Below are 9,084 nucleotides of genomic sequence, written 5' to 3'. Positions count from 1 at the left end.
CTACCTGCCCATATGGATATCTTCTTTTTTGTAAAGGGAGAAACCTGTATGACCATTTCATCCTTTATGTACTATAAAGAGGTTAAATGAACTATGGACTTTCACTACAGTTTGTTATGTGAGAAAAGGTGTTTCCTTATTAATTTCTTTAAACCATTATCTTAACTTCTGCTGGTTTTTTTCACTTTTTATGGAAAGAAGGATAATAACTTCCAGGAATTTGTGTGTCTTCAAATTGTTGGGTTTGGAACAGCTTAAGATTTTTGTAAGCTAAGCAGCAGTCAGGAAATTATCTCTGGTTTGAGCACAGAGCACTTTAATGTTTAAAATTACAAAGACTTACAAAGTCCTAGAATAGTTGTACACAGAGTTTCTTCAGCCATCCTATTAAACTCAGCCAGAAGTGCTCTTTCATTTCACAACCTATGAAGAAAAAATAGTGTGATCTTCTTAGAAGTCTGTACAATCCTTCTTCTAGGAGGAAAAAGGCAAGGTTTCAGAATACAAACTGAATACAAAATTTACCTTTGTTATCTACACATTTACTTCTGAAAGTTCTATGTTTAATGCAAAGGAATATATTACTTCAGTTTGCTGACCTTCAAAATATTTTCTTAGGTGACACTGCTCCTTGTATAATGAGGTTAAGTCTATCAACAATGATATCAGAGCAACTCACTTCTCCCGGAGATCCACAAAAGAAAAAACAGTAGAATAGATATTTTGGAAGGGACTATCAGTTTATTTTGAAGACTGTGGATCATCTTCAAGAGAAAACCTATATGGTTTCTAAATCCATGGCTTGTAAGAGTCATAATTTCTTCTCCTACAAATACGTATGAAAGAATAAGATTGATCTGTATCTCATTTTTTCCAAGGTGCAACTAGGGTAAAGCTTACAAAAAGATTTTATGAAACCTTTGTGATTTGCTGAAGAAGGCACACTAGCATTTTTTTCAGCTATCACTTTCAGTTTCTACCATGTCATTGCTTGATGACACTGGTAGGGCTATACTTAAATAATTACCGCATACTACATAATTCTTAGAATATACTCTATACCTAAGAGAAGGAATAAGTATTTGTCTGCACCCAGGCTTTCAAATGTTTGGGTTTCTTTTTTTTTTCAAGTCACAAAAATAATTTGTTGTTGTTGTTGTTGATGCCCACTTACTGCTATTTCCAACTCTACCAGTGTTTCACCGATATCTAGTGAAAATGTTTACAGGCAATCAATTTGGCCGAGCTAGTGGCGCTTCTGGATGTTTGCAGCATGGACTATACCATAGTGAAAGGACCTCCAGATTAACTGTGTTTCATTCAAACTGGAAATTCTACAGCTTTGTCAACACATTATTGAACCTAAATCCACCATTTTGGAAAACAGGACTTATTATTCGAGGTTCAGAGCTATACTAGCACAGCTATGCTGCTTTGAGGCTCAAATTAGCATCTCCAGATAACTCTTAGTTCTTCTTTGTGGATATATTAGATCAGGTCAGAGCTAGCTCTGGAGTCCTTGTCATTGCATAATTTCAAGGAAAACGATGTAATTTAGGAAAACTTCAAGCCTATGCAACCTCAGGCTTTCCACAAGTATTCGACCAAGGGTAAGTAACCTCTTGTAGATCTTGTGGACTGGACTGTTATTCTGAAGTTGCTGGATCCTATCTAAATCATGCTTCATATACCTGACAATTTTTTCTGGATCTGTCCCTAAGAGTATATATTCACAGATATAAAATATTCCCGCTGAGAAATAAATATCAGGGTGGGTTTTTTTCAACATTGAAAGATTTTTCAATTTTAATGAGTATCTAAAACTTCATGGTACATACTTTGGTGTCCTACAAAAGCAAATTCTGGACTATCACCTTCTTGTCTGTCTTCTTACAAAAGAGACAACAAAATAATTTGAAAAAAAAAATATTTAAGGTCAGCAATGCAAGATTTCTATCAAGTGATTTAGGGTGGGCTGTTTTTCCTGTTTTTTTAGTCAAGTTTTTTCATTTAAAAAATTCATGCATAGATTAAACATCAAATAGCAGTGAATTGTGTAATGAAGTGGAATGATTTCTGAATCACTACCAGAACACCCCCATGAGTCATTTACTAAACCTTGAGGAAAGCTATTAGTAGCATGAAAGATAACTGCAAAACACTGTCCATCACTGCTACCACATCAGCTCAGTAAAATTCTATGAGCTGTTTTTAGAAGATGAGACATCTTTGTTGGTAGATCAGTGATGTTCGAGAAGCAGTACAGCTCATGGGGAAGTCTGAGCAAGTTGATCACTCACACAGCAGAGAGCAACTACAGAAATTTTGTTAGAAAAAGCAGTGATGCAACTAGGAAGTACGAGAGCCAACACAAGAGTGCAAACCTCTATAAAGCTGAGAGGACCAGAAATAACCAGGAATAACATTTAGGTGAATAAGGATGGGGAGATAAACAAAAAGAACCCTAACTTTCCTTACATCAGTGAGCCCAGAGAATAGCTTAGGAAAGTGGAATAGAAGTCTCATTTTCCAAAAATACATTTGGATTTCTTGTCACTTAGGTCATTAATCTTGGCTAAGGAAATCTTACTGCATGAAAAACAAAGATTTTTTTTTTCTTTCTTCTTTTTTTTCTTCTTTGGGGGAAGGGTGTTTGTGTAACAACTACTGTGATTTAAAATGAGAGAAAATCCAAGTCCCATGAAGAAACACAGATGTAAATTAGGATCTGTTGACCTATACCCTTTCCACTCTCTAGCTTTGTGCTCAGAAAAGTTGTAAGTTTCTAAAATGTTATAAGCCCTTGTGCTAGGGATAGGCACCCCAAGAATCTTCTCATTTTAAGGACACGTAAATCTATTGTTCAAAAACCAGGAATGCCTTATCCTGACTACCTTCATTGGCAATCTGATTAAGAAGTGCTAAATGATCAATGGATGGTTTTGCTCTGATGTGAGATTCACTCGTGAAAAAAATAATTTGTGCTGAACTGTAGACATCATGAGCAGTTATTGCCAGTCTCATAGTAGCTAGATGCTCTTTTGATTTAGCTATAAAAATTATGAAGGAATGTTTCTGTGCTGCAGGTAATCCCTGTCTCGTACACATCCACACATCATTTCACAACTCTGCCAGTGGTAGTATTTAAACAGGTAGTATCATTTTGGTGCCAGTCAGGGATAGTGACTGCATCCTGTCCAAGATGAAAGTTTTTATGCAGATATATTGTGTCTGTGTCTTTGCGTAGGTGCTGTTCTGTTCTTTTAGCCAATTTTGAAAGTCATAATCTCCTTTTAACATTGTCTCTGATACTGCTTTTCCAAAGGACAAATGAGCTTCATGTGTTGGCAGAGATAACTGTTAAAAGACTGAGACCCACCAAAAAGTAAGCAGAGTTTGAGCACCAAGAATGCAATAGGAAATATTTTATAAAAGTTGAGGACGTTTTTCTTTTTCTATTTTTTTTCCTATATTTTGGAGAACTTTTTCATTGATAGTCCCACACTTGGAGTACAAACACTGCTGATTTTTACCACTGCACATACAGAGACATTCTGAATTAGCAAGTGAATTTTAGAACATTTTGAAATATCTTTTAAACATGAATGAGTATTCACTTTTAACAAATGTAGACCAGGCAATCTTTTCAAGTAAAACATGGTCATATCTACACATCAATGTAAGAAAGACAAGCAGATACAAAGTAAGGATTGTCTTCCTGCAAATGGCAAATGAGAAAAGGTAAGCTGTGAATAAGAACTGCTGTTGTTCTAAAAATATCAATACTGTATTGTGGACAAAGCACATCTTTTTCCAGCTTGATGGATGCCATTTTGAAACTGACTTAAACTAAAAGGAGAACAATCTCTGTCTCCTTTTCTAGAGAAGGCTAATCTTTGTAAGACACTATTCACAATTACTGTATTGATCTAACTATGTATTTCTGATGTAGATGAATAAAAATTATATGTGAGGAATACCTGTTCTGCTTTGCTTATGGAGTGGGAAACAAGATAGGAGAAACTATTATGTCTGTTCTTAAATACTTGAGATATCTCCAGAGATCATAACGGTAGTGACCTTCATAAGTATTTAGATAAACAGAGAACACAAACAAGAAATATCTTGCAGGATTTTTATTTGTTTGCCTTTGTTCTTGTCAAAATTCCCAATTTACCTGTTTTCATTTGCTGGGTTAAGTGTCATTAGTGACATTTGGAAATCTCAAGGGTTTTTAAATCAACTTTATTTTTCAGAGCTTTAGAGGGCTTAGGCTTCTCCTGTTGCTGGTATCACTTTAAAACTAGAGAGTCCAGCTTAATATTTTCTAGTTGGGAGGCATCACAGATTGTCTTGGCTTGGTGCTTTCTTTAATCCTTATGAATGTATCTGTCCCAGGGTATGGACCTACATTCTCATCTTCAATTTGCTTTTACATTTACCTTAGACCAGGGTCTGCACTGGATGACAAAGGCTTCTCACTACTACTGTGTGACAAGGAAAAGGGATCCCTCTTCTGCCATCGGTTTTCAGAGAATCTGACTACAAACTAATCAGAATAAGGTTTTCATGACAAGTTAAATAAACTATAACCATATAACACCCCTGTTAGCTCAGTAATTCTTGAGTAAATTCTCAGCTTCACTTACCTTAGTGCAAAATCTTTTACAGAGTTCAGTGCGATCAGGATTTCATACTGGTTTTGGGAAAAGATGAAATATGTCAGTGTCTCAAAGACATAATAAGACATGAAACACATCTAATGAACCACAACAGATTTTGCTAACAAGGTAACATTAACTATAATAGTTCACTGTGACAATAATACCTATATGCAGCTTCTGACTTCTTTTATTATTTAAATACAAGTGGTTTAATATGTAGTTTGTAGAATTTAATCAGCAGTTCTGAAATATCGATACAGAATATAATATAACTTCCAGTGCTATGTTTTGCTTTAATAGGGATTTTAACTATGCCTATTGACATCAATGTGAATGAAGTGCAAGCAACCAAATAAAGGATTTGGTCTCAAAAGACAGAAGAGTATAATTTAGCTTTCAGTGCTTGAATTGCTCTGTGGTATTTTTATTTCCCCTCATTTTATTAGCCCATCAGACCTTTTACATTGAATGCAGAAAAGAAATTGCTTGCAGACTAATGAACAAGCCTTGCCAAGTGTAAACTTAGAGAAGAGTTACTCATTTAACTGGTTCATATTCATAACGAAACGATGGTTCTGTTCTTATTAGCAGTCAGTTATTCATACCTTAACAAAGTACTCATCAGTGTTGATCGGAAACACATCTTTCCATTTTTATCCTGTCATGCTTTGAGCAACGCTTAGTAGATAATTCCAGTCTCTTAATCACAAAGTTGTTATAACATGCAACAGACAATCAAGGTCATCAAAGCTGAAGACAATGAGGTACATTGGATCCAGCCTCTGAACTCACATAATAAAACTCTGTCTGTGCTTCCATATGCCAATTAGGAGTTGTTAGATTATGCGGATCACAGCTTTTATTATAATGAATCTTCAGTACATGGGAAGCCATTTGGGAAGACTGGAGACAATTCGGGGTGGAAATTTTGCTGTATTTGTTCATCAATGCTTATACAAATAAGCTAACACAGGTAATTAAAAGAACATTTTTCTCAGTTGATAGTAGCTTTTTTTCCTAAGCTTTTCTCTGCATGTTTTCACAGATGTTAAAAAACAGTTCTACTAATAACACCCTTTCTGGCTGAGTCTCCATCTTTTTTCATAGCCTCAAACCAAAAGGGGTCCCATAGCTGCCATAAACCCAAATGCAGTTCTAAACTTTGAACACCATTTTTAGGCACTGCTGTTGTACAGAAATAAAAGGCAATCAGCTTTTTGTAGGCCAGCATGTTTATCTGCACTTTTTAGCAGCCCAGAACTCCATATGGTTTTCTTTCACAATTTTCTATAGACCTGTTTCTGAACTCCTCATCTTGAGATTAAAACTGAAGTTTAACCAGACTACACTAAATAGTTGTTTTTTGTCAGCTGTGCCCTGACTAAATGTTCTACAGGGCTGTTATCTGCTCCTTTCACTTGCACTTAGTACTTCTGTGTCCTTAGCATGAAGAAAATGATCTCATCAAGAGAGGACTGGCATTCCAGTAAAGCTTTTGCAAGACTTTCAAAACATGAGCATATGTTTTTCTGATACATATTTTGTGCCAGAAAGGGTGTAATGAGTCATCACCTCTGCAATATTTAATACCTCAATTAATATAAAACTTCTTTCAACCTTTTTGCTGCTAGTAGACCTGTTACACTTTTAAATAAAATATTTGTCGGATCAGCATTGCCAAAATATGCTACTTAGTCAGCAATGTGGGTGTGTTTCTCTTAACTGGTCAGCCTAAAAACTATTATAGTGCTTAATGACTGACCATTGAAAAGTTCAATACATCAGTTTCTTTCTTGGCATTAACGTGGGGTAACAACAAGAGCAACAATTAATATGCAATAATTAAATGCAACCATTCAAAATGCTAAAAATCCTAGGTATACTGAAAATGACTTGAAATCAATCAGAGATTTTCTCCTAACTTCAGTGAGTATTGGGTCAGGGCAAAGGGAACAGGTGTTTTCTTCATGCTAACAACATCTGAAATGATCGCTATGTATCATAAAAACATGACACAGCAACCTTGCAATGACAGGTGTAGTTTTTCAGTTAAAAGAAGAAATGCAACGAATGGCTGATTTCCCAACTCTATATTTGTAGTTCGCTTGCTTGTAACACATCTCTGAAAGTTAATTTCCATACCCTGGTTGAGCTGGAGTGTTGAGGAGTTTGTTCGCTATGGGCTGGTTGGTGGCAAAAACCCCCTACGTTTAAGGGCTTAGCTAGCAGACATCATCATATGATTGGACTCAATGATCTCGAGGGTCATTTCCAACCAAAATGATTCTATGATTCTATGCAATAAGCCAAATTTCCACTGTCTATCTGCTTTTCTGCCTACACTAGGGCTCAAAAGAGAAATTGAAATAATTCATTGCCTGATAATGTTCACTGTTCACTGTATACCATAACAAAGTAGCTATATCATTACACTGTTGAGACACAACTTTGTGCATGTAAGTGTCTCAACTTTTCATTACCTGTTTAATCAGATGTTCAAAATCATCCATGGCTTGAATTTGAGAATTTCAGAAGAGATATGTCTGGGATGAGAAGGCATATAAACATTTCAGGTAACAACATGGCATGGTTTAGTGTATAAATATTCTGTTCTACAATATGTCCACCTTCATTTACTAGGCAAATATCATAATGATTTCACAGCCTAAGAGCCTTTATAATGAACTTCAGCATTTGAGTTGCATCTGGAACTAAACAGTCAAAGTGCTGCAGTGGAGGCTCCACTGACCCTTTGAACAGGAAGAGGAATACCAAAAAGAAAATTAATACATATGACATCAATACTTGTTACCAACATTGGTATGGGACAAGCTCTTACTTGAGGCACTTAACATTTCAGATTTCACATTTCATTTCAATAATTAATGAATGCCTTTATACTGTGAATAACATATATATCCCCAAGTGCATCTACACATTTCCACCAGCACTATCTTGTTTTCTGTATCACTATGTGATCAGGATGGCTCTTACTTAAAGGTATTTTCTTGCTTATGCTGAAACAAAATCTTGTACAATAATTAGTGAACTTTTGTTTTGTCTAAAACAGATCTCCAACATTAACTAAACTACTTTTTCTGTCTGGTTTTGAACTGTGTCTGTTCGAAAAGCCTTCAAAACTGCTGAGATACTGACTGCTTGTCAGGAAAGCACTTATTCGTTCACTTGCAGATTGACTTGATAAAATCTCTACTTTCTACTATTCCATTATTGTATCAATGTTAACATACCTCTAGCCAAACTTCAAGACCACAGTTTGGGAAGCAGATTTTGGGTATGATCTACCGCTGGATTTAATAAAATGAAAGTCACGGTGAGCCTTTCTCTTAATTTCTTTAAAATTTCCTCTGGTATTTTCATGAGAACTGTAAGAAGTTAGCGAAGGCTAATGAAAAGGTGTAATTATAGAGTTCTGTCCTCTTTCTTGACCTGTGTTCTGTGTACCATAGCAATGTGCCTGTAGCTATGAATGCCCTGAAATCACAGCAACAAGTGAAAGCTGAACAGAAACAGCTTTTCTGGTGGCAGGAAGGTAAGGAGGTAAGAAAAAATAAAGTTTTCCATTCTAGTGAAGCCCTAACCTACAATATCACATTAGACAGCTGGATGTGTGCTCTGTATACCACCGATTCAGTCAGTGTTTGTTCCTCTGCTGTCAGATGCAGGAAATCCAGACCCTCTCTGCCATCAGCTGATTGTAGCTACAAGCATGAATGATGTGTTCTATAAAATGAGTAAAGATTTGCCCTGAAGCTTGTCAGTAGACCAACCAGCTTTTGCAGTCCTAATATCTGAAGAGCAGCAGTGTCCTGTAGTAGACCAGTTTTCCTGTATTGCATGGGTGGCAAGTCAAAGGAAAGATCAATACAAACTTGGGGTAGGCTGTCAATAGTGTGAATTATGCACTTTACCCCACTTTGTTTTCTGTCACCACCTTTAAAATCAGTAAAATCTTAACTTTTGTTTGAGCTGTGCAATGCCATAGAGATGTTTTGCAAGATTTGCAAGGAAGAATAAAGCTCTATGATTCCTTTTCCTCTAGAAATGACTGTGATGAATTGTTATATCTTTAAGTTTTGTTCTCTTTATTACCTTTAGTCACGTTGGATAGCAGACATATTGCGTTCCTGTCATTTTCAAAGACAGGTCCAAAGTCCTGCAAGAATTAACTTCTATCCATTTCATTTAATGTGCACAAAAGATTATCTTTGTTACTTGGACTCTGGACTGTTTCAGGGAAAAAAAAAAATGCACCCTATAGGTAAGGATAAAAAAATGATAATTTCTGCTCAGTCACTTCATCTGTGTTAGAAAGAGATAAACCTGGACTGTCAAGAGATTCCAAGAAACTTTCATATGGTGGAGAAAAGCCAGCAGTTTCTTTTTTTCAATACTTAAT

At 35.9% G+C, this 9,084-nt stretch overlaps 1 long non-coding RNA gene across 1 annotated transcript; it reads right to left on the bottom strand.

Moving 5' to 3' along the window:
* Positions 1–363: 363 nt before the first annotated feature.
* Positions 364–7,860, bottom strand: LOC139826984 (uncharacterized). Its single transcript, XR_011737152.1, has 3 exons — positions 7,145–7,860; positions 4,650–4,696; positions 364–423 (listed from the first exon to the last, which is right to left on the bottom strand). It is a non-coding gene; the product is annotated as an uncharacterized lncRNA (long non-coding RNA).
* Positions 7,861–9,084: the final 1,224 nt, after the last annotated feature.

The sequence above is a fragment of the Patagioenas fasciata genome, chromosome 1, assembly GCF_037038585.1.
Source record: "Patagioenas fasciata isolate bPatFas1 chromosome 1, bPatFas1.hap1, whole genome shotgun sequence".
Lineage (NCBI taxonomy): Eukaryota > Metazoa > Chordata > Aves > Columbiformes > Columbidae > Patagioenas > Patagioenas fasciata.
Note: the sequence above shows the minus strand (reverse complement) of the source record. Positions and strands in the feature narration are given on the sequence as shown.